The 27,410-nt window shown below is 35.8% G+C and overlaps 1 long non-coding RNA gene across 1 annotated transcript in view; it reads right to left on the bottom strand.

The window, feature by feature from the left end:
* Positions 1 to 5,841: 5,841 nt before the first annotated feature.
* Positions 5,842 to 27,410, bottom strand: part of LOC123390217 — a 54,045-nt gene continuing 32,476 nt past the window's right edge. Inside the window, exon 3 of the long non-coding RNA XR_006604878.1 lies at positions 5,842 to 6,586. This is a non-coding gene — a long non-coding RNA (uncharacterized LOC123390217). The remainder of the gene's footprint in view (positions 6,587 to 27,410) is intronic.

The raw sequence follows: 27,410 nt of genomic DNA on the forward strand, positions 1-27,410 counted from the left end.
ACTCCACTCCAAAACTGCTAGAACTTATACAGGAATTCAGTAAAGTGTCAGGATATAAAATCAATGCACAGAAAAATCAGTTGCTTTTCTCTACACCACACCAACAGCAAGACAGAAGAAAGAGATATTAAGGAGTCAATCCCATTTACAATTGCATCCAAACCATAAGATACCTAGGAATAAACCTAACCAAAGAGACACAGAATCTATACTCAGAAAACTATAAAGTACTCATGAAAGAAATTGAGGAAGACACAAAGAAATGGAAAAATGTTCCATGCTCCTGGATTGGAAGAATAAATATTGTGAAAATGTCTATGCTACCTAAAGCAATCTACACATTTAATGCAATTCCTATCAAAGTACCATCCATCTTTTTTCAAAGAAATGGAACAAATAATGCTAAAATTTATATGGAACCAGAAAAAGACCTCGAATAGCCAAAGGGATATTGAAAAAGAAAGCCAACGTTGGTGGCATCACAATTCCGGACTTCAGGCTCTATTACAAAGCTGTCATCATCAAGACAGACATGGTACTGGCACCAAAAAACAGACACATAGATCAATGGAACAGAATAGAGAGCCCAGAAATAGACCCTCAAATCTATGGTCAACTAATCTTCGACAAAGCAGGAAAGAATGTCCAATGGAAAAAGAGGACAGCCTTTTCAATAAATGGTGCTGGGAAAATTGGACAGCCACATGCAGAAAAATGAAATTGGAACCATTCCCTTACACCACACACAAAAATAGACTCAAAATGGATGAAGGACCTCAATGTACGAAAGGAATCCATCAAAATCCTTGAGGAGAACACGGGCAGCAACCTCTTCGACCTCTGCCGCAGCAACATCTTCCTAGGAACAACGCAAAAGGCAAGGGAAGCAAGGGAAAAAATGAACTACTGGGATTTCATCAAGATCAAAAGCTTTTGCACAGCAAAGGAAACAGTTAACAAAAATCAAAAAGACACAACTGACAGAATGGGAGAAGATATTTGCAAACGACATATCAGATAAAGGACTAGTGTCCAGAATCTATAAAGAACTTAGCAAACTCAACACCCAAAGAATAAATAATCCAATCAAGAAATGGGCAGAGGACATGAACAGACATTTCTGCAAAGAAGACATCCAGATGGCCAACAGACACATGAAAAAGTGCTCCATATCACTCGGCATCATGGAAATACAAATCAAAACCACAATGAGATATCACCTCACACCAGTCAGAATGGCTAAAATCAACAAGTCAGGAAATGACAGATGCTGGCGAGGATGCGGAGAAAGGGGAACCCTCCTACACTGTTGGTGGGAATGCAAGCTGGTGCAGCCACTCTGGAAAACAGCATGGAGGTTCCTCAAAATGTTGAAAATAGAACTGCCCTATGACCCAGCAATTGCACTATTGGGTATTTACCCTAAAGATACAAATGTAGTGATCCAAAGGGGCACATGCACCCGAATGTTTATAGCAGCAATGTCCACAATAGCCAAACTATGGAAAGAACCTAGATGTCCATCAACAGATGAATGGATCAAAAAGATGTGGTATATATACACAATGGAATACTATGCAGCCATCAAAAGAAATGAAATCTTGCCATTTGCAACAACGTGGATGGAACTAGAGTGTATCATGCTTAGCGAAATAAGTCAAGCAGAGAAAGACAACTATCATATGATCTCCCTGATATGAGGAAGTGGTGATACAACATGGAGGCTTAAGTGGGTAGAAGAAGAATAAATGAAACAAGATGGGATTGGGAGGGAGACAAACCATAAGTGACTCTTAATCTCACAAAAAAATGGTTTTAAATCCTAATCCACATGAAAACTGAACTAATTATAAGCAAATCAGAATCCACTATTTTCTAAATGGTCAGACCTGAAATAAATCAACTTTCATACTGCTACTTAAAACAAAGCTTTCCCCCTTTTTCACTTATAGTATATTGAGTTTTGCTCAAAAAATCATTTAGTAATGCCATATGCATATTTATGTACCCTTGCTAAATAATTTCATACTCACTCCTATGCAAAACATGACAGGTAAGAGGAAGACTGACCAAGAAAATAGTCACATTTTACACTATCTTTAATATAGATTAAAGAAGAAGTCTGGTAAATAGTGCAGAATATTTTATAAAGACTCATGTAAAGATAGGACTTAAAAGGTGAGGGACAAGGAGCAGGCTAGGAAACAAAGCTCTAAGATGCTGGTCTCATGGCAGCATAACAGAAAAATCAACATTTTGAGTTTCACACAGCTTTAGTCTTCTAAAATTCTCCTGCTTTTTCAGGAGCTCACACATTTGGTTTGACAAGTACTGCTTAAGACTACATCATAAACTGATTCTCAAATATTACTGTTAAGAGGCAGAAATGGTGGAAAAATGGAACTAATGAGCTTCTACATGTTTACCACATGTACACAACCTTACAAAGGAGTCTCCATGTTTTTAAATTCATAGTCACACAAATATAATAATAGAAAATATAATCTCCATCTTATATATGAGAAAGCTAAGATTTAGAAGAGCCAGGACTCAAGCCCAGGTCCTTTGGTTACAAAAGTCAAAACTTTTCCCAATACAGCTCCATACTTCTTCCACTTACAATACAAAATAGAGAACAGCTTCAAAAACAAAAGCAATAACAAATTCTACTCAAAATCAGCCTTCCTACTAGAGCAGTATTTGGCATAAAAGATAGAACCAACAAAAAGCGACCATGAAAACATAAAAAGGTTATGAAAATCTCTACAGGTATCGATGAAGTGGATGAAGAGTATGTGAGAACATATACCGGGGCCTGTAGTAATGGAAGTGATCTGGAGGAGGGGTTGCTAGAATAAGAATGATGACTCTCTTCTTTAATTAAGACCTTCTCCAATAACCGGGCATACGTGCACACACACGTGGATGTGCACATACCCAATTCCTTATAACTTTTGTGTGGTATGTTAGTTGATAAGTCCTTCAACAAACCAAAACTGAAGATACATAAATGGAAAATGGGATTTGACTGAGACAAGTAGTAGGTAAATCTGACCATTTACACTTCCTTAAAATTAAAATTCAATGTAAAAGATACCTTTTTTAAAATCCTCACCTTATATTGGCTTATATGAGACAAGAGAGATGAAGAAGCATTGCAAGAGTTTCTAATGAAGGGGTTGACAGAAAGTGAAGGAAGAGTAAGACTAACAGGAAAAGCTTCCAGATACGTGAGACTTCCCAAAGCATTAGGGAAGTATACAGGTCTCTAACTCTCTTCAACATTACTATCTTAAAAAGAAACCTTAACAGATAAAAATTAACAACAGGTAGAGGTTCATCACCAAATGATGGAGAGTTGTGTGTCAAATAGAATACACAATGAAATAGAGTAACCCTCTTAAAAACAAGTATCCAGTGAACAGTTAAGGTCCTCAAAGGCAAGAAGTGTGTTATGCCTCTATCCCCATCATCCTCCCTTCCCCTCTTACCCTCACCAGCATACAGGTATACAGAGGAACATAGAACCATGAAATACACACACCTGCCCAAAACAAATTCACTAAGCATCATCATACCCAAATTTGATTAATGATATGAAGCTAATTTTGTCCTTTCTTAAGATAATTTATTGAACGCTTGATAATATAGAGACATAAACAGATTCAGTCAATTATTAAAAAGTCCATATTAAGTACTGTTCTTCATCCGCACATCACAATTGCCATAAAAAGTTTAATATACCATTAAATACATGTATGTCTAGTGTCAATATTTTAAGACCTTTCAGTGTATATATTTGCAAAGATATACATCACATAGAATTAAAATCCCAAAAATAAAAGAAAGAAAAGAGAAACAGCTGCTGCTTGCCAGACTCACTTACCCAGAGCCAGAAATACAAATAGGGGTAGTGAGAATAAAAAGTGACATCAGAAATCAAAACATGCTACAACCTGGTAGTTCTAGAAACTTTTGAAGTAAAATTTGGGGAGGCTAAAACAAATGACAACAAAACCAGAAAGGAAGACTGGCGTCAACGGTGGATGGTCTGCTACCATATGTACCCAGGTGACCTTGTTCAACTCACTTAACTTCTCTAGGCCTCAGATTCCCCATGTGTAAAATGAGAAGGTTGGGCTAAATGATCTCTTTCAGATACTTTCCAGTTCTGAAAGTCTATGACTCCATCAAATGAACTGGGGAAGGGGAGCTGAAATATATATACCAAAAGCTACACTCAATTAACAAAGAGGCGGTTCATTAACTCTGGGATACTGTGTTTAGAAACACAAAAGTAAAAAGGCAGCCATGTTCCCAGACTAGCTCCCCATGCCACCTATAGCCATAATAATGTTAAGTGAGCCACAGTACTGACAGTGCAAGCCTAGGTCCTAAATTCTGGAAGCAGGAAGCCACTGAATACAGGAATGAAAAGAATTTCCTTCCTTTTCTTTGGATATAATGTTAAGCTCGAATAAAATTTTGAAAAAGGCAGAATCTGTTTTTGGTATCTTTCTACCTTCCTTCTGGGACTCTAAATGCCTAATCTTAAGAGTCTAAACCTGCACTGACTCACTTAATAGACTTCAGCTTGACCCTTCTTGTTCTGTGCTTTCTTTTATTTTCATTTTTTTTTTAAACTCAGCTTCTGAATCTAGTTATTCAAAAGTATAAAGCTTTGTGGTTTTTATTTTCCTCCACTGAAGCATTCTGGCATCTGCAACAAGGCTTGTTGTTACAGGAGGTTAATCAGGACAAGAGGAAGATCTATGCACAGATCATGTGTAAGCTGGGGCCCACCTACACGCCAAGTCTCTGCAGCACCTTTCTTTCACCTTGTTACCTGTCACCCCACACCCTCCATACCCTAACCCCGAATCTGACCATAATGGATTATCTGCCATACTCTAAACCCCACCATGCCAACCACCTTCTTCCATGCCAACCGCCTTCTTCCATGCCAACCTGTGCCCGCAATGCCATACGCCCCACCTGGAGGTCTCCAGGAGAGTCTCAGCGGATTCCTTCACCCCAGCTCAAAAATGCCCTTCTTTATGAAAACTTGCCTAGAGGATACAAGTCCTATTTCCACTGTTCTCCACACAGCTCTCTTGTATACAAGTTACCTCTTCTGCAATACTATGTCTACTTATCACCTCAGACTATAAAAACTACCAAAGACTGAAATGGTATCTTATTCACCTCTGTACCGCCAGCAAGTTTTACAAGGTCTAATATGTGGCAAAATCAGCATAAATGTTTGCTTCTTTGTGAATCTGAGGAAATTAATGAAAACTCACCAGAAGAAACAATAATGGTGTCTACTTTACTCGTAAGTTTTCTGAGGTCTTATTGCTCAATTAAAGATAGATCACTAAATTAAAGATAGAAAAGCAACATCCTATAAGCCAACAAAGCACATAGAATCTCTCATCCTTTCTGGTGACGATTTAAATGCCCACCAAAGGCAGAAAAGAATCTTGCTCTTACATTTGAGAAATAAATTCTACAGAAACTGTGACAATCAGTAAATGTAACTACAGATTAAAATTTTTTCTGTTGCATAATTTACAGACATTACAGAGGAAAAATAAAAACCAAGGAGAAAAATAACACATTTCATACACCATTTTTTATTTTTATTTTTTTTTAATTTTATTTATTTGTCAGAGAGAGAGAGAGAGTGGGGGAGAACACAAGCAGGCAGAGCGGCAGGCAGAGGCAGAGAGAGAAGCAGGCTCCCCACCGAGCAAGGAGCCCGATGCGGGACTCGATCCCAGGACTCCGGGATCATGACCTGAGCCAAAGGCAGTGGCTCAACCAACTGAGCCACCCAGGCGTCCCATCATATACCATTTTTTAAAAGGTAGAAAATGGGTCAGTATTTTGGGAAGGAATAATAGTCTTCAAGGGCAAAAATGACAAAATATTTACTTCCCATTTTTCTTTTGTTCTTTTTTCCTTTTCACATCTCTACTGACAAAGTCAAAAAGAAAAACAAAAGGTTAAAGATAAGATAAACCAGCTGTACCAAGCGGGCAAGCCTTACATCCCTGCCCCAAACAACAGAAACCACCCATCTCAACAATTTTAGGTAACTTATTTATGTTATATACAGTTGGAGAATACCCTAAAAGCTGGTTCAATTGAATGACCTAAAGACCAGAATAAACAGAACCACACCCACTCTGAAGCACAGCTCCATGGAAGAGGTTATTAAAGCTTTAACAGAAAAGCTCTGCTGTGAATTACACTTCAAGTCACCACAAGGCTACTGGCTCAAAGATGGGCTAGATGCCAAGTCATTTAAACCAGATCAAGTAAAGTGAATGTGTGCCAACATTGTTTTGACCTCATCACTATGCTTTCTGAATGACCTAACAATGCTCTTAATCAAACGTCTTGGACTAATTGTTTTAGGAACACAATTCTGTTAAAATATATCGTTAACTCTACCTGATTCTAACAAGGAAATAACTTTCACTTAATAGTTATTTTAGAAGATATTTGCAAGCATACAAATAAAAAACATACTTACAGATTGTATATCTTGTAATGGTTTTTATGCTTTGAATCCAAAAACCTTAAAACAAAACAAACAAACAAAAAGCCACCATTAACAAAAATGAGCTAACATTTGAAATTACATTTATACTATTGATAAAACCTAAAAGATTCCATTTTTCCTAATTTCAAGTACCATTTAAGAAAAATAAACAAACAAATTCCAATAAATATTCCCTTCATGGGTTTAAATTAATAATCATGTCATTCTTAAATAATTATTACATTACACAGATTTATACAATCTGAAGTAAAGCCAGAGCTTTTCACAGAATAAATATTTTCATCTCTCTTCAGCCTAACATTATGAGGTTGAGTATTAAGTAAGTTATTTAAAAGGCAGCATTAGCACTTAGCTTAAGTTCATCTAGCTCATTTAGATGTGAGAAAAATAGACATGTGTAATCAAGTAATCTTAAAAGTAACATGAAAATTCAGCCATCATTTTCTTTCAAAGAAACTTTCCATATCTGAAAGATGCAAGTAGTAACTATTAACTCCATACAAAGTTTATTAAGTATTTTCATATATATATTCTCAGTTGATGCTCACAAACATCTGAGAGATAGAACTTACTCACATTTTACAAACAAGGAAAATAGGAGTCAAAAAAATTATAAAACTCGCCCAAAGTCATACAGCTAATAAGCCAAAGAATCAAAACCAAAGACCTCTCCCTCCAAACAATTACAAAACTAAACAAGAGCAAAAAACAAACAAACAAACCTAAACAAGAGCAACAATTACAGCCAATAAAAGCACTTGCCATGTGTTTTTACCACATGTATGTACTTCATGTATATACATTTGTTTACCGTTAGGAGGTAGATAATAGGCGAGAGAGTTTAGAAAAGTATAAGCTGAGGAAACAGCAGGATAAACAGAATAAAAATAAAAACAAATGGAAAACAAATGAGAAGATTTAAAGTCAAGGAGTTTCAACTTATGAGTTCTAGAGAAAAGAACAGAAAACACAAGGAGAAGAAATCCAAGATAATAATTTGAGAATAATACCCCAAACTGAAGGACAGGAGTTTCCTAAGTCAAAGGATACAATGAGTATTCAGCAAAAGTGATGAAAATAGACCCAAATACAGCATATATAGCTCAGTGAAATTTCTGAATACTGAAAAGATGAACGTAGGATCCTATAAGCTGCCCAAGAGGAAAGAGGTTTCATAAAAAGTATCTGGAATCAGAATTACACCACCCTTTTTAATGGCAACACTAGCAGCTAGAAAACAACTTCCAGGAAAAAACCTTCTGACTATTTCCAGCCTAGAATACCATACCAAAAGAGACATTAAATCAAGTGTGAATATATAGTAAAAGCATTTTTTAAACAAGAGAAATCTCAAATAATTTTGCTGTCCACATTTTCTCTCTCAGGAAGTTACTAGAAGATGTGTTCCACCAAAACAAGGTGGGAAACCAAGAAAGAGGACAGTTCCAGGACAATTCTCCAACTCATGAGAAGGGGAAAAGGGAATTCCTCAGAATGATGGTGATGAAACATCTGAAGTAGACAGCTAGAAGGCAAACCTAGGGAACAACTGACCCAACTCACGGTAGATCAGAAGGCTCCTAAAGAAGATTAAAATCAATTTAATGTCCAATGGGATTGAACATGTTAAGAGATTTATATAGTTTAGGGATAAACTGAAGTTAAAAACATAGAGACTAAAGAAGTTGAGAGAGACACAGAGAGACAGAGAGACAGAGAGAATTTTACCTCCAGGGAAAATAAAATGCTCAGGAAAAAACAGTTATAGTACTTAACGGTAAACTGCATTTATCTAGTCATAATCACATAAAACCCAAAATTGATATAACCAAAATTACAAATTTAGCTACTACAAAGAGGGCTGAAAATGTGTGTGGTTGGGTAGAGAGGAAAGAGAGTTCATACATTTGGATGTGAAATATCCTGCCACACAATAATTACTCATAACTTTGTCACTAATTGAAATGATATATTTGTATTTGTATGTCATACTAAAACAGTTGCAAATGGTAAAATACTACTTATTATCAGCACTTAAGAATTAGGTTATTAGACTATAAATTTTATATAATGTGTTAACTAAAGTATTCTAGCACATATTTGGTTTCTTAGTATTTTCTGAACTATTATAATCAAAACGAACATAACAATGACTTTCTCCTATACCAGCAAAACCTTCTCTACTGGACTTAGTATGATAAGATGGGTTCCTCTTAATTTCTGCAGAGTCAGGCCCTCATTCCATAAACCACTCAGCAGTTTCCAGACTAGGCTCTTTCCTTGCATGACCATGTTTCATTAAGGGTTCTGGGTCCCTACTATTTTTTTTTTAATGGTATGTTTTCATGTTTTCATTCCTTGATACCCACTCCTATCAAGATTATCTTTTATTTAAATGTATTGAGAAAATGTGAATTAAGTACCTGAAATTGTGCTTATTTCCCTGGGATAAAATTATTTATGAATTATTATCCCTGCCATCAAAAGTAATACTAGAGTAACTGTATCAGTGAGAATAAGGTTTAGCTGTGAGAAATAGAAGAAGGTGGAGGGAGGAGGGGCTCATAAACAAATATGCTACTAATTACACCGAATACACTACTCTCCCACATAAATTTCAGGATTAGTAGTGTACAACTGGTTGGGTAGATTTGTTTCATACAGGACTGGACCCAGGACCCTTCCATCATATGCTCAGCCAGCACGACGGGCAGTGCAAGGTCTACGATGGTGCACCATCATATTTGTATAAGCAGACTGGAGAAGGGAAAGAAGGATAGGCCCCTCCTTTAAGAACTCATCATTTCTACTTAAGAAAAACAGATCATAAGTTATCACATTATCAAACCTAGCCACAAGGGAAGCTAGAATTACCATCGGCATTCTGGGAAAACATGTACACAGCAAACAAGTGGTATTCTATTAATGAAGGAAAAGTAAAGAGGATCATTGATTTTCTCTACTGTTGTTCTAGTCTCTGGTTGCAATTATCTCTAACCTTTTTTCTTCTGCAAAACAAAAACAAGAACAAATGACTAATATTAATTTAACAGATATATTTGTAATCCTAATTTAAAATCACTCTAAGAAGGGCTAAGAATGGGTCCATAAGCTCCACCAGACTTCCAAAAAGGTACACGGCATAAAAAAAGACTAAGAACTCTTGCCAAGGGGTTTTTAGGATTTTTCAGTTTAGCCTACTTCTTCAACTAACCAAAGAAGCAGTGATTCTGCTAAGATGACTTCTACTCAAAAATATGATTATACTACAGAAAAAAGTGGTGCTACACACCCTTCTACTCTTGTCTCTCGTACCCTCTTTATCTTCCCAATTCCTAAACATTTCTCAACTTGTACTTTTGGATTTTCAGTTCAAAGTGAGATAAAATTTACATACAGTGAAAGAGATCATAGGTGTACAACCAACTCAATCAAAATACAGAATATTCCACCATTCCAGAAAATTCCTTATGCCTATTTGCAGTCAAACCCCACTAAGCTCCCAGGCAGCTAATATTACCACAGATTTGTCCTTATTCCTGAACTTCATATAAATATGACCATATAAGATGCAGTCTTTTGTAAATGGCTTCTTTCACTTAATCTACTGTTGTACAGATTTATCCATGTTACATGCATCAATAGTTGATTCCTTTTATTCGGAAAATGATTCCACTGCATGACTACACCATCATCTGTTTACCCATCCTCCTTTGATGGATATTTAGGATGTTTACAGTTTGGGTTTATTATGAATAAGTACATATTCTTGTGCAAGAATTTTGGAGACACCTACTTTTATTTCCCTTGAGAGTAATAAGTAATAACTAAGAAGTAGAGTTGCTGGGTCATAAGGTAGATAGGGCAGGTGTATGTTTAACTTTATAAGAAACTACTAAACAGTTTTCCAAAAACAGTTATACAATTTTACAATCTTATCTGCATTTTAAGAGTTCCATTTGCTCCACAGTCCCATCAACATTTGGTGCTGTCAGTTTTAATCACAGCTTTCCCAACAGGTACAAAGTGGTACCTTACTGTGGTTTTTCAACTTCCTGTTCCTGATGACTAATGATATTAAGCATATTTCCATTTATTTATTAGCTATTTTTATATTTTCTTCTTTGAAAATGTCTGTTCAACTCATTGGCTCATTCCCCAGCCACCACCCCCCTGCCCCATTGAATTAACTGGCTTTTTATTATTGATTTATAGATGTTTTATATATTCTGGGTAAAAGTCTTTTATCACATATATGTATTGACATAAATATTTACTCCTTATCTAGGACTTGCCTTTTCTTTTCCTTAATAATGTGTTTTGATAATCAACAATTTAAAATTCCGATAAAAGGCACCTGGGTGGCTCAGTTGGCTAAGTGTCTGCCTTCATCTCAGGACATGATCTCCAGGTCCTGGGAGCAAGTCCCATGTTAGGCTCCCTGCTCCACAAGAAGTCTGCTTCTCTCTCTGCAGCCCCATTCCACTTTTCTTTGAGTTTCTCTCTCAAACAATAAATACATAGAATCTTAAAAAAGGAAAATAAAATTCTGATAAAAATCCAATATATCAAATATTTCTTTTGTTTACAACTTTGTATCCTTTCTGAGAACTCTTTCCCTACCCCTAGAGTTCACAAAGATATTCTCTATGCTTTTTTCCAGAAGCTTTATACTTCTACAGCTTTTTCTCAGTTTGCATTTTAATATGGTCAGAAATTTAGAAATTTAGATAAATGCTAAGGATAACTGGGATAACCCAAACAAAAACAAATTATTTGAAGGACAGTGACTATAAAATTCAGAAAACATAACTCATTGCTATCTGCCGTATCTTTTCCTCCAAGGGTTTTTTTTTTTTGTTGTTTTTGTTTTTGAGAGAAAATGAGTAAGCAAGAATGATCTGCAAAATACAATTTTCTCCAAGAAAGCTAAAATTTAAATGTGAGCAGTGAAAAAGGTATTTTGGGGGACTAACAATTCACTTTTAGTACATTTTTGGTCTGGGACTGTTAAGTTTTGAATCCAAATATACAAACCAATATTGTATAAATAAGGAAACACTCATCTTATAGCCCAAAAACAAGGAACATGATTCACATGTGGCTTCCCTGCACACACTTAAGTGGGGCTGAAATACCAAAACAGTCATAGCAGTTATCACAAGTTTTCAGGGAGAGATGGAGGTTTTCACTATTCACTTTCAACACTTCCGCAACTGTTAAAACATAAGCATATACTACTTTCCAATGGGGGGAAAAAAAAGTGTCCTACTGTATTTTCCAAAAGAGTATAAATTGATGAAGTTATATATTAATTATTTTACCCAGAAAATCAGTCTGATGAGCTTAGAAATCCAACTGTTTTTGAACAGTATATTTTAGTTTACATAAAATAAATATTTTCATATACTATTTTTGAATTAGAAAAGAATGGAAACCCTTTTTTTTTTTTTTTTAACATGACAACAGTCCTCCTTGAGAAACAGTTTGAGTTTTTTGGGATATTTTAAATTTTTATTTATTTATTTGACAGCACCAGCAGAGGAGGAGGAGAGGGAAAAGGAGGGCTCTCCTCTGAGCAGGAAGTCCAATGCAGGGCTCAATCCCAGAAGTCAAAGGCAGATGCTTAACTGCCTGAGCCACCCATGTGCCCCCAGATATGGTTTTAATGAGATTCATGCAATTCCTGTCTATAAAGATTCATGATTGGGTGCCTGGGTGGCTCAGTGGGTTAAAGCCTTTGCCTTCAGCTCAGGTCATGATCCCAGAATTCTGGGACTGAGCCCCACATAGGGCTCTCTGCTCTGCGGGAACCTTGCTTCCTCCTCTCTCTCTCTCTCTGCCTGCCTCTCTGCCTACTTGTGATCTCTGTCAAATAAATAAATAAAATCTTGAAAAAAAAAAAAGACTCATGAGGCTTTTTAAAGTGGTATCTTCATTCATACAAAGCCTGTCTCAAGGACATTTTTTAAAAAATTATTAGCAGGGGCACCTGGGTGGCTCAGTGGGTTAATAAGCCTCTGCCTTCAGCCCAGGTCATGATCTCTCCTGGGCATCGGGCTCTCTGTTCAGTGGGAAGCCTGCTTCCCCCTCTCTCTCTGCCTACTTGTGGTCTCTCTCTCTCTGTCCAATAAAAATAATTAAAATCTTTAAAAAAATTATTGGCATACACTACCACAAAATTGTAAATCCGATCTCAGTGAAAAACAATGATTAACAAAACACAATTTTTTAAAATGCTGGTCACTGACCTTTAAATCCCTCCTAGAGGCACAGCCATAGAAAGCTCAACCTTTAATTTCATCAAGACACTTCCTGTGTTATTTTAGCTAGTGTCTATAACTTATATTCAAAACCAGCTTTCTATTCTCTTTTAAATTTCAAATATTATTTACCAGAGACACAAGTGCTAAGAATGTCTGCTTCACAAGCTTATATTTTCTTACATTTCACTCAGGAAGTACTGAGAATAAATAGCCTTAATGATTCCTTTTAACATGATTGTTTTTAAAAAATCACTTCAGTTCTTCAGTTCTAGAGAAGTAAACAATTTACTAGGGAAATCTTTCATAAAAACTATATATCCCACAAAATAATACTGATTGGGCTAGTAAAATGGAAATAAACACTAAAATGGTAAATAAGCATCAAGCTGGTGGTGGCTTGCTTACCAGTGTGCAATATTTAGGCTATTAAAACAACATCCAGGTTGGAGACTGGGGAAGAATATCATTAATGATTAGCAATGTCTAACATCAGTCAGGAAGAGAGAATGATATTAAAATTTTCACTGCATTTGCTATTTCTGGAAAAAAATCAATACAAATTTATGGGTAAAATTCAATAAAAAGCAAAATTTGAATATTATAAATTATTCTACAGTAGTAAGGTTATTGTAAAAATTTCAGGCCTTAAATAAGTTTGTTCTTAAAATAGTTTTATATTGGTTTTCAATACAAACGGGTCATCTATTGCAAGTTTTCTTACAGTAGCATGTATATACTTTCAACCATTATAGAGTATCTGGTACAGGAATTATCCTCTGACTAGAAGCAAATCTAAAACTGGGGCAACCATTTTGGGCACTAAACAAAAGGCAGCACAGGCTTACAATCCTTCAGAAAAAAAGGAACATGAGGTAACTCCCATGACTACCTCACTTTCAGTGTGAAGGCTCTCTTCTGACACAGGGGTGAAACAGAACAAATGCAACAAAGGTCTCACTGAGGTAAAAGGCAGAGATTTAGTTTGGGGGTGCTAAGACAGCTGAAGTTTGTAGAACAAAAAGGCAGAGAAAAGGGACTGAATAGGAGAACCTCAGAAGTCTGTGTGGAAATTCACGTTTGGTCCTTGGCCAAGAGTTGGGCTGCATATGTGCAGGATCTGAAAGCATAATGGAGATGACACCAGAGATAGCACAGCCAGGAGGAGGAGTTCTGGCCCAGCCAGAATGGAGAGACTTCATTGAAGCATACGAGGTATTCAGCTGAGCCCCCAGAAAGGCCACACCTTAGAATTGAGGACCATGCCCTAAGACAAAGGACAAATCTGAAAGAAGCCTGCCTTAACAAAGAAAACCAAGCCTAACCATGCCAGAAGAAACGCCTGCCAAAATGAAACTCAACACCCTTAAAGAAAGTAACAATCCAGATTCCCTACAACATTACCTTTCACAACATACAACATATCAATCACGACATTAAACAATTAAAATTTATTAGACATGCAAAGCAGAAAAATAAGACCCATGACTAAAAGAAAAAAGCAGTCAATAGAAACTAATTCCAAGATGAACCAGGTGTTGGAATTAGCAGATATGGACTTCAAACAGCTATTATAAATACATACATGAATACAAAGGAAGATAACTACAATAAGTGAAAGAATGAAAACTCTCAACAAAGAAACAGAAACTATAAAAGACAGAAATTCTAGGCCTCAAAAGTTCAGTATCTGGAAAGAAAAATCTACTCTTAAAAGAAGACTGGAGACTGCAGAAGAAAGCTGTGGCAGACTGCATTTTTCAAGAAGGACTGCATCATCCATCTCACATATCTCTCCTTTCAACCTAACTTTAACACTTCTTCCATCATCACTGGTAAAGTCTACTGTTCCTCCCCCTAAAACTTGGGCACACCTTTGTAACAACCTGAATCAAGAGAATATAGCAGAAGTGGTATTATGTGATTTCTAAGACTAGATAATAAAAATGTCAAGCACTTCCACCTTGGACTCTAGATTTTCACTCTTGGCACAAAGTTAACACAATATGATGAAGCATGAACTAACCCACGTGGAGAGACCACTTGGAAAGGCCAAGTAGAGGGGTGCTGGCCAATAGCCAGGCTGAAGATCCAGATAACAGCCAGCATTTACCAGACATGTGAGTGAAAACACCTGTAGATGATTTGGCCACAATTTGCCAACTCATTTCTAGTCAGGGAGTCCCAGACTCCAGATATTTTGGAGCTAAAACAAGCCATTCCACCATGCCTATTCTGAATTCCTAACTCACTGAATTTGCACTTGCAGATAAAGTAAGTAAATGCTTTAGATAATAAATATGTGTAGAGGCAGCTTGATATGCATAAATATTAGCTGGAACACAAAAATATGAATCTGACAACAAATTAGTAGTAATTATCTAATCTGAAGAACAGAAACAAGAAATTGAAAAAATGAACAGCTCGTCAGTGACCTGTGTAACAATACAAAGTAGTTTATCACCTGTATTACTGAAGTCTCAGAAGGACAGGTGAAAGACAATGGGACTTGAGTGGCTCAATGGGTTAAGCATCCAACTCTTGGTTTCAGCTCAGGTCATGATCTCAGGGTCCTGAGATAAAGCCCCACTTCGGGCTCTGCACTCAATGCAGAGTCTGTCTGAAGATTCTCTCTCCTTCTCCCTTTGCCTCTCCCCCCATGCTCTCTCTCAAATAAATAAATAAATCTTAAAAAAAAATAAAAAAAAAAACTAGAGAAAATTTGTTGCCATCAGACCTGCCCCTCAGGCTGAAGGGAATAATGGGAATAAAGGTAAAAGAACATTTTTTCCTTCCCTTTCTCTGAAACACAAGTGTATAAAGCAAATAAAGTAACACTGTATTCTGGGATGTAATACATAGGTAGACATAAATTCTTCTTTTATAAGTTTCTTACATTTAATGCCCACAATATCAACTCTAAGAGGACTAAAACAAACTAAAAAGTGTGTTTTCTAATCCATATTGCACAACCTCTAAAAAAAAAAAAATATATATATATATATATATAGCTAGAAAGTCAACAGAATTAAAATGGAATACCTAAAATTATTCCATTAATCCCTACGAGTACAGGAAAAGAGGAATGAAAGAGAATAAGAATGAATGAATGAACAAAGGAGTATTGAACAACTAAACACAAACAGAAAAATGGTAAACAAAACATTTCAATAATTATACTAAATGTAAATTGACTAAATACACCAATTAAGAAAGTCAGTGATTATAAAGTAATTTTAAATTTGACCTTATAGTTTTTTTATGAAATATAGTCTATGTAGGTTTACATATACTTGCTATATAAAGTGGAGCACTCTACAGGCAAAAAATAAAACACAATGTTCAATTGTGAGGAATGCAAGATTACATTAAACAAATGCAAAACTCAATCTAGCTGCTCTACACACTTATACCAAATTAATAAACTTGTTCCAATAAAGGTAGGGGGGAGGAATCTGGGTTGCAAGATAAACTTTCTTTATCAGCCTCAGAAATTCTGTTACTACTCTGGTGAAGTTACTATGACAGTCCAGGGTCTGATCCTCTACCTTCTGTGTAAGATGTAATCCTATCAGTATAGTGAATGGTACTTTCATTCAGAAACAAATTCAAACTCATGTCATATGACTGATACGTAAATATCATAAAGACCATAACAGCAATACATTAATTTCCTTGAAAAGTCCAACTGACACAGGAATTATCCACATCTTTATGACAAGTTCAATATATTTCCATAAGGAGACCCACCAAAAATTGAAAGTATAGTGCTGCTGAATAAATGTGGAATCAAAGAAAAGAAGCTAGTTAAAGCAACTTCTAACAAAGACATTTTGATGTCTCCATCTTTACAACAGGAATTGTCTTGCCAAACTTATCTGAGGTTCATTGGCTAAAGCCTGACCATGCTTTTTCCATGTTTCAACAGCTAACTGATCAATCCACCCACCGGAAGGGCTTCATGTAGACTAAATATATTCTAGACAATTAAATTCAAGCTTTATTGGAAAGCCTGAGTCATTCTCTTTCTTGAAAGTGAACTGGTATATCTGCTTGTCAATATACACTGCTACTAAAGTTTATATTATTAGAGCATTTGATCACTTTTAAATGCTTGGAGAATTGATAAAAATTCATCTTACAAATATTTATTGAGTACCTCCTCTGTGACAACTACTACTGTATTTACAGGGCAGCACTGACAACCACAATCAATAAATAAATAAAATCTTAAAATCTTAAAAAAAAAAAAAGACAACCACAATCATAATAAATGCTCCTAGAAGTCTGGGAGAAACCCAGAAGCAAATCCTTTTTAAAGATATCCCATTCAGAAAAGACTACTACTCCAAAAATAGGTAAAAAAGAAAAATTCATATCTGAAAAGAAAAAAAAAACTACTTATTTGCTACATTTTTCTGTAGCTAACTCATTATTTGGCACCCTATTTAGTTCTGCTGCATTCATGTTAAATTAAAATTTGCTCATACGGTGCCTGGGTGACTCCACAGGTTAAGCTAAGCCTCTGCCTTCAGGCCAGGTCATGATCTCAGGGTCCTGGGATCGAGCCCTGCATCGGGCTCTCTGCTCAGCGGGGACCCTGCTTCCTCCTCTCTCTGACTGCTGCTCTGCCTGCTTGTGATCTCTCTCTCTATCTCAAATAAATAAATAAATAAATAAATAAATAAAATCTTTTTTAAAAATTAAAATTTGCTCTTAGAACTCTAATATACCTGCAGCTGCCATTGCTACTACTAAAACATGAAATTGGGTTGTTGTTTTTCTTTTTAATATGTAAGTCATCTCTGCCTTAATCCCATTAACACAGGTAAGCTCCAAACACTCTTTTCTCCTATTCATTTTTAGGTTGTCAAACTTAAGTTCAGTTATACATCCAATACAAGTAAAGTATCCTGTTAAAAATGCAATCTGCACTATGACCCAGCAATTGCACTATTGGGTATTTACCCTAAAGATACAAAAGTAGTGATCCAAAGGGGCACGTGTACTCGAATGTTTATAGCAGCAATGTCCACAATAGCCAAACTATGGAAAGAACCTAGATGTCCATCAACAGATGAATGGATCAAGAAGATGTGGTATATATACACAATGGAATACTATGCAGCCATCAAAAGAAATGAAATCTTGCCATTTGCGACAACATGGATGGAACTAGAGCGTATCATGCTTAGCGAAATAAGTCAAGCGGAGAAAGACAACTATCATATGATCTCCCTGATATGAGGAAGTGGTGATGCAACATGGGGGCTTAAGTGGGTACGAGAAGAATAAATGAAAGAAGATGGGATTGGGAGAGAGACAAAACATAAGTGACTCTTAATCTCACAAAACAAACTGAGGGTTGCTGGGGGGAGGGGGTTTGGGAGAAGGGGATGGGATTATGGACATTGGGGAGGGTATGTGCTTTGGTGAGTGCTGTGAAGTGTGTAAACCTGGTGATTCACAGACCTGTACCCCTGGGGATAAAAATATATGTTTATAAAAAATAAAAAATTATTTAAAAAAATGCAATCTTACCACTTGCCTTCACAGTACTGCCTTCTCCTCTATTACTTCAAGTTAAACACAAAAGCAAAACTAAGAGTTTTATATTAAAGTCTGATCAAAGACAAGGATCCCCAGTAGGAAAGAAAATCTATTCTCTCAAAAGAGGAATAGAACTAGAGGAAAAAGAAACAGCAGAGGAAGTGAGCTATCAGTGAAAAAATTCAGAAAGCTATTTCTATGAACTAAAAGCTGCCAAGCACTTCTCCAAAGAAGTTGTAACATTTTGCACTTTTACCAACATGGATTAGAGTTCCAATTGCTATATATCCTTGCCAATGCATTATTACCCCTTGAAGTTTTAGCTATCCCAGTAAAATTTGAAACAGGGCCTCGTTATCTTTTAATTTCCATTTCTCCAATGATTTATTTTGAATATATTTTAATATATTTACTTATCATTTAAGTATTTTCTTTTGTAAAGTTTCTGTTCAAATTTTTTTTTTGTCTTTTCTTTATGGGGTTGTCCTCTTGTGAATTTTTTAAAATCATCTTTATATTGCATTGAGTTCAAGTCCTTTGGATATATGCATTGTGAGTACTTCTTCCAAATTTCCTGTTTTTGTTTTTGTTTTTTAATTTTACTAATGGTGTCTTTCAAACAACAGAAGTTTTTAATGCTGATCAAGTACAGCTTGTGAATTTTTTCTTACCCAGTTAACTTCTTATGTACTAAGAAATCTCTGACTCAGGACGCCTGGGTGGCTCAGTTGGTTAAGCAGCTGCCTTCGGCTCAGGTCATGATCCCAGCGTCCTGGGATCAAGTCCCACATCAGCCTCCATGCTCGGCGGGGAGCCTGCTTCTCCCTCTGCCCCTGCCTGCCATTCTGTCTGCCTGTGCTCGCTCTCTCCCCTCTCTCAATCTGATAAATAAATAAAATCTTAAAAAAAAAAAAAGAAATCTCTGACTAAACCAAAGGTCACAAAGATTTTATTCTCTGTTTTTATCTATTCGTTTTTATAGTTTTACATGTTACTTTTATACTTCTATCTACAATATCCATTTGTATGTAATATGAGATTTTTTTGTATTATCAGAAGTAATTGTCTTCATACTGATATTCAGTTGTTCCAACACTATTTGTTAATATGAGTATCCTGTCCCCAGTGAATTCTCTATCATCTTTTCTAACAACCTATGTTTGAGTTTTCCTGTAATCTCTCTTCTGTTCCATTAACCTAAATATATATACCTTTTTTTCTTTTGGTAATTATATCATATGACCCAGCAATTCTTTTCATGGACATTTAACCAAAAGACATAAAAAAAATATATATTTCCACAAAAGTCTTGGCCATGAATGCTCACAGCAGCTTTGTTCATAATAGACCTAAATTTACAATAACCCAAATGCCCATCACAGGTGAGTGGATAAATAAATTATATCATAACCATAAGGTGGAATACTATTCATCAATAAAAAGAAAAAAGTCATTACTGATATAAGCAACAACCAAGGTAATTATGCAAAGACTAAGAAACCCAACCAAAAAAAGTACATACTCTATAACTGCATTTATATAAAATATTAACACAGTCAAAACTTAAATACAGTGAAGAATTAGAAACTGTCCAGAATCAAGGCTGGGGGGGACTGACTATAGGGAGACATGAAGAAAACTTTTATGGCACTAAAAATGTTCTAAATCGTGACTGTGGCAATGTTTACATGGATGTATATACATGTCAAAACTCCCTTAATTGTACACTTAAAGTGAATATATATAATTATACCTCAATAAAGTTGATTATGAAAGTAATCTGATTACAACTACCAACATGTAAAATGCAACCCACGTCAAAATATCTCAAATGTATTTTGCTTAATACCAGAGATAGAAATACAACAAGTATATCACCTTCAGGAATGAGAACTTTTTAGAATGAAAAGCAAAATGACATTCAGAAAAGCACTGTCCAGGGTGCCTGGGTGGCTCAGTCATTAAGCATCTGCCTTGGGCTCAGGTCATGATCCCAGGGTCCTGGAACTGAGAGCCCTGCATCAGACTCCCTGCTCAGCAGGAAGCCTGCTTCTCCCTCTCCCACTCCCCCTGCTTGTGTTCCCTCTCTTGCTGTGTCTTTCAATAAATAAATAATTCTTAAAAAAAAAAAAAGCACTGCCCTATAGAACTTTCCTCAGTGATGAAAATGTTCTGTATCTATGCTGTCCAGCACAGAAGCCACTAACCGCATGTAGCTATTGAAAACTAATGCAAATGAACATTAATGAGTAAATTTACCTTAACTAATTTAAACATAAATAGCTACATGTGGCTAATAGCTAACATATTGGACAGCACAGGTCTAAAACACAGAGATCTTTGAAAAAACACAACAGACCACAATACATATGCTTAGGAAGGTAGTGGAAATGGGTACATTCTTGGAATAGAGCATAAAATTAAAAGAGGAAAGTTACAGTAATTACTGGGACTTTACAACTGTCAAAATACCTATTGACAAAGTATTATTTTCTTTTTAATATTTTATTTATTTATTTGACAGAGATCACAAGTAGGCAGAGAGGCAGACAGAGAGAGAGAGAGAGAGGAGGAAGCAGGCTCCCCGCTGACCAGAGAGCCCAATGCGGGACTCGATCACAAAACCCTGAGATCATGATCTGAGCTGAAGGCAGAGGCCTAACCCACTGAGCCACCCAGGCGCCCATGAAAAAATTTTTCTTTCTTTTTTTTTTTTTTTTTAAAACCATTTATTTACTTGACAGAAAGAGATCACAAATTCCTGGCAGGCAGAGAGATTTAATTGCTATTATGTGGGGCTAGATCCCAGGACCCTATCATGACCTAAGCCGAAGGCAGTGGCTTAAACCCACTAAATTCTGGACGCAGTTTTCTAACAAATTTGGTATGTTTGATTAATTTTATTAGTAGAATAATACAATAAAGAAGGAAAACTAAAATTCTTTCTAACCTAGTGAACAAGAAATGCCAGGAAACAGGGAGAAAGTGTTCATATAATTTTAGAGTTCACGTCAGACAAGGAAGGAAATACTGGCATAGTTAGATATGATACAGATCAGTAAAATGGATTTCAAAAGCTTCATTTAAATAACAGGCTATGAATTCATAACTCAAAATCCAAAAGGAAAGATTACAGAGAGACTAATTTAAAAACTAAAATTCTGTATAAACAATCACAAGCGATACTAGTTTAAAAAAGGCAAATGAACAGAAATTATCTTAGAAAACCAATCAATACAGTTGCAGAGAATTCACTCACAATGTTCAGATTTAAAAGGTTACAACCGGGGGGGAAAAAGGGAAATAATCCTAGTGGAAAAAAGGGAAATAATCCTAGATGAATACAAAAGAGCATATATAAAGGAACATAAGAATAGTAAAGACAAAAGAAAAGGCTTGAAATGAGGAAAATGTCTGGATCCAAAAAGAACATTAAATAAGGTAGAACTGCACAGGTTAGAGAGTCGTATGACACTAGAGCCAGAGGATAAGCAGAACTCCAGAAAGAAAGAAAGAAAGAAAAAGAAAGAGAGAGAAAAGGCAAGGCTAGGCTTAGGAGCCACTAAATTCCCTTTCACATCTATTGTCTCTGTCCAAGAGAAGGTTTGCTCTGATTCAGTAACTCAAGAGTGGTAGATGCATGACATTTTTCTTCTGGATAAAATTGTTTCAATTTGCTATTTAAGCAAGGTTATTTCTTAAAGAATATTCTTGAACAAACAACTGTTAACAAAATCTTTGACATTCCATGATTAGACATATTAGTAAAGCATACAGTTAGCAATCAATAATTTGAAACAGAGATAATCCATCAAGCTCTCTGTAACAGCTTCACCTGAATCTCGCAGTCATAAAATTCAAAAGACCAGCAAGGCAGGGCATTATAAAATTGTCTTAAGAAAGAATACCACTAACTTCCTTAATTTTTGAAGCCACTAAGAAAAAATTTTCCTTAATTTTTGAAACAAGATGGGATTCATAAAAATCTTAATTCAAGAAAAAAAAGGGGTTTTAAATATGCTGAAGATAGGGTCAGTCAGTTTATCAAAAATAAAAAATTTAAAAAAAAATTTTATACATGTATACATGTACAAACCAAAAGGAAAAAAATATGACCAATAAAGATCACAAAGTCGCTTAATCTCACAATTAAAGAAATGCAATAAAACTCAAATTACCCAACAAATTACAAAAAGTTTAAGTTTGATAATATTGTTTGCCAAGACTGAAGGGGGAAAGATGCTGTCATACATGTTGGTGAGAATAAATTCCACTGTGGAGAAGAGAAAAACTCCACTGCTCCACTGCTAAGGATCTACCTTCAGTAAATACCTGTTAAAGGACACCAAGGTATGTGTGTGAAAATGTTTATTAGAGTGCTGTTTTCAATAGTGACAAACAAGAAATAACCTAATATGGATTGGAGGGGACTGTTTATTATGGAATGATCATAAAATGGAATAAAAGCCAATAACAAAATCAGTTCCATCTCCATGTCAGTATGGAAAATTCCTAAGTATGGTAAATGGAAAAAAAAAAAAAAAAAGCAAGATGCAGAAGAGTAGGCACTATGTTCCCAACTATTTCTCTTAAAAAGTGGATGTAAGAAGAAAACAGTTTCTTAAAGAATACCTGAAAGTTTTAATTGTAGGTATCTTTGGGAAGAGAGTCTGAGGATAGGACGTGTGAAGTAAGAGAAATTTATAGGAGGTATTAGTACTCTTTAGGCTGTTCAGCATCCACAACCATTCTAATTTGGAGAGAATTTCAAGAAGTGAGAAGCAAATATTCCCTTCCTTATCTTCCTCATCATGGGTGCAAGTCTAACACCAATTAGGTCCTCCTACTCTGGACACTGAATCCTAGGTGGTGATAGCAAGGGGCAAAGGAGTCAGATCACTGAAAGAAAAAGCTCCAGAAGTGCTGAAAGCTTATAAGCACAGTCACCAACATGCAGTCAAGGCAGCAGTACCCGGGATAGCAAGTTTTCAAGCAGCCATGTCCTAAGCAGAGACTGCCTTATTGTAACCTCTTGACCATGCCTTGCTTCCCTCAAAGCAAGGCATGGTCTTTTGCTTCTGCAAAATTTCTAAGCCTGATTCTCTACCTATGAGCTATCTAATATTTTTCAAATAATTCTTTTCTGCTTAATTAGAGCTACTTTCTGTCATGTGCAACCCAGAACTCTGACTCTGTTCTTTTATTTATTATCCTATAGCTGTTCTTTTTTTTTTTTTTTTGGTAAAATTTTTTTTTTTTTTTTTTTTTTTTTTGTTTTTATTTTTTTTTTTTTTTTTTGACTAAGGGTTGGTAAAATACTTTTTGTATTCCCTTTAATAATGTGAACTATACAATTTCTTATCTAGCACTTTGCCCAACAGTGAGACTGGCAGGAGGATAAACAATCTATTTAAGAGAAAATATCACAGCATTTTTAAAAAGGGGGGAGGGTAAGTTCTCTCAAAGAACTTGAATATTACTTAGGAAAACATTCACCATGGCTGCCCCCCTCCCACCCTCCTCCTCTCTCCTCCCAAGGATTTCATGCCCACAATTGGCTCACTGCCTTATCAAATTTGATACAATCTCCTCCCAAAATTTCAATGCCCAAAAAGCAAATTTGATACAATGGAAAAAACAGCAAAAAAAGAAAAAGGAAATGGGAAAATTTAACTACAGATAACTTGGAAAGTAGACTAAAAACTTAAGAGCAGAGAGAGGTAATACCCTCAAAATGTGGAATAGAGTACAATCTAAGACACACTATACCCTACTTCATTCAAATAATTTCAATATATAATAATCTGAATTCATTAAAGACAGCTGTGAGAATACAGTCTTTAGTTTTTAGAAGTCTTTTCTTTCCTCAATTCCTATGAACTCCTATGAGCTGCCAAAGTGCATTTTAAAATTATTTTTGTCAAAGGAATACATAAACACGTATTCCAAAAGATATAAAAAAAAATTTGTAATAAGAAATTAGTTGAGGGAAGATGGCAAAGTAGGAGTCACCAGGAATCCATCTCCCCACCTAAACAAGAATTGTACTGGCATAATCTGACTAGTGTAACTATTTTGGAATCCTGGAGTCTATTCAAAAGCTTGCAGCTTCTAGGGAAAGGCTTAGACAGTAAATCACAGTTCACAGTTAATTTCAGTCAATTTCAACTCTCACTATGGTAGCAGCTACCCACCCCAGTGCCCACCCCCTCACCTCGCAACAGGAAGCCATGCACATATACCTAGCACAGCCTACACCAGCTTATGGGACCTTGTCCTCCAAATATCAGAGATCTGTGTTCTGATCATTGGCTACTGCTTCTGATTACACACCTGCACACACAGAAGCAGGCCACCACTGCTGAAATCCCCACTGATGGAAAAGGCTTCCAGGGGACTTAAAGATCCAGAGCCCATTTTTTCCCTTCATTTCCCCCCTTTTTCCTCATTTAGGAGCCAGGCATTAAAGACTTGACATCCATTCTTGTGTGAATATAAGTTTGCAACTCTTGTGGGTAACTACCCAAAGGGATACAATTGCTTGATTTTATGGAGTATGTTTAGTTTTTTAAGAAACTACCAACTGTCTTCCAAGTGGCCATACCATTTTGCATGCTGTGGGTTTTTCATATATTGCCATATTGGATAGTACCAGAGTTTTTGTATGCTACATACTGGATGATTTCACCTATATGACAGTATAGAAAAGTCAGAAGTATGGATGGAGACAGTAAAAAAAAATCAGCAGTTGCCAGCGGCTGGGCTGGGAGGAAAGGGACAAATAGGCAGACTGCAGACTACTGTTAGAGCAGTGAAACCACTAGGTATGTTACTATGATGGTGGATACATGTCATTAAAATTTTTCCAAGCTCATACAACACACAACACCAAGAGTGAAGCCTAATGGAAATTATGGATTTTGTATGATAATGATGTCAGTACAGGTTCATCAATACAACAAATAAACCACTCTGGTAGAGGGCAAGGATAATGAAGGAGACCATATATGTGTGAGGGCAGGGGGCATACAGGAAAGTTCTGTACCTTCTAATTGAATGTAGCTGTGAATGTAAAATAGCTCCAAAAACTAAAGTCGATTTAAAAAGAAAAACTCCACACCCTATAGCTACCATGACATGCGATGGTAAAAGACAAAAATTGTCCTCTAAGGTCAATAACAAAACAGGAAGTCTGTTTTGCTACTTCTATCCAAAAAGGCAACCATATTAAAAAGGAAGAAATAAAATTATCTCTGTTTGCAGATGACATGTTCTATATGTTTTTACATGTACCTTAAAGATTCCACAAAAAAAAAAAAAAAAAAAATCATCAAATAAAAACAAACTATAAAAAGCAGCAGCATACAAAATTAATGTGCAAAAATCAGCTGTACTTCTATACACTGACAATGAACAATCCAAAAAGGAAAATTCCATCCATGATAAACACCAAAAAAAGAGAATCTAGGAAAGAACTTAATTAAGGAAGTGATATACAGAGAAAACTATAAAACACTGTTGAAAAAAAAAATTAAAGACCTAAAAAAATGGAAAGACACCCCAATCTGATACTGTTAATATTTCAATATCATCCAATAAAATCTACAGATTAATATCATTCAAAAATCCCCAAAACTTTTTTTTTACAGAACTAGAAAATTCCATTAAAATTCATATGGACTCTCAAAAACCCTCAATGGCCAAAAGACTCTTGAATCAGAGGAACAAAGATGTAAGACTCACAATTACTGATTTCAAAATCTACCATAAAGATACAAAGTGTTGTACTGGCATGAAGACAGACATGTATGCCAACTGACTAGAATAGAGAACCCAGAAATAAACTCTTGTATATACGGTCAAAAATTCTGACAAGTGTGGAAAGACCATTCAATGGGGAAAGGATGGTCTTTTCAACAAATGGTGTTGGGAAAAGTGGATATCCACATGTAAAGCATTAAGTTAGACCCTTATCTTAAAACATAGTCAAAAATTACTTAAAATGGATTAATGATCTAAGCAAAAAAGACCAAACACTATAAAACTCTTAAAAGGAAATACAGAAGAAAAGCTTCATAATACCAGTTTAGCAATGATTTCTTGGATGCGTCACCAAAGGCAGACAACAAAAAATAGTTAAATTGTAATGTACTGCCTCAAACTTTTAACTTTTTGTTCATCAAGAACACTATCAACAAAGCAAGAGAATGGGAGAAAATATTTGCAAATCACATATCTGATAAGGGATTAATATCCAGAATATATGAAGAACTCCTAGAACTCAACAACAAAAACACAAACTGCTAAACATTTCTCCAAAAAGATAAACAAATGGGCAATAAGCCCATGAAAAGATGTTCAACATCACTAATCATTATGTAAGTGCAAATTAAAACCACACTGAGGTTACCACCTTACCACCTTACAACTGCCAAACGTCTAGAGTCCAAACAAGACAAGAAACAAGTATTGGTTAAGAATGTGGAAAAAAAGGAGCCCTTATGTACTGTTAGTGGGAATGTGAATTGGTGCAGCCACTATGGAAAACAGTACGGAGGTTCCTCAGGAAATTAAAAGTGGAACTGCCTTATGATCCAGTAATTCCACTAATAAGTATATATAACCAAAGAAAACAGAAACTTTAATTCAAAATGATACATATACCCCTATGTTTACTGCAGCATTATTTACAAGTCCAAATTATGAAAGCAGCCCAAGTGCCCAATGACAGATGAATAAAGAGATGATTGATACACAAACAATGGACTATACCTCAGCCATTAAAAAGGAATGAAATTTTGCATTTGCAACATGGATGGATATAGAGTATTACCTTAAGCAAGGTAAGTCAGTCACAGAAAGACAAATACCATATGATTTCACTTATATGTAGAATCTGAAAAAAAAAATTTTAACACAAACAAAAAGCAGAAACAGACCCTTAAATACAAAAGGGAGCAGGTATGGCTATGGACAAAATGGAAAAATGGGTGACGGGGAGCAGGAGATACAGGTTAGTTATGGAA

The sequence above is a fragment of the Mustela putorius genome, unplaced genomic scaffold (genome assembly GCF_011764305.1).
Source record: "Mustela putorius furo isolate JIRA1106 unplaced genomic scaffold, ASM1176430v1.1 tig00537292_pilon_pilon_pilon, whole genome shotgun sequence".
NCBI classification, from domain to species: domain Eukaryota; kingdom Metazoa; phylum Chordata; class Mammalia; order Carnivora; family Mustelidae; genus Mustela; species Mustela putorius.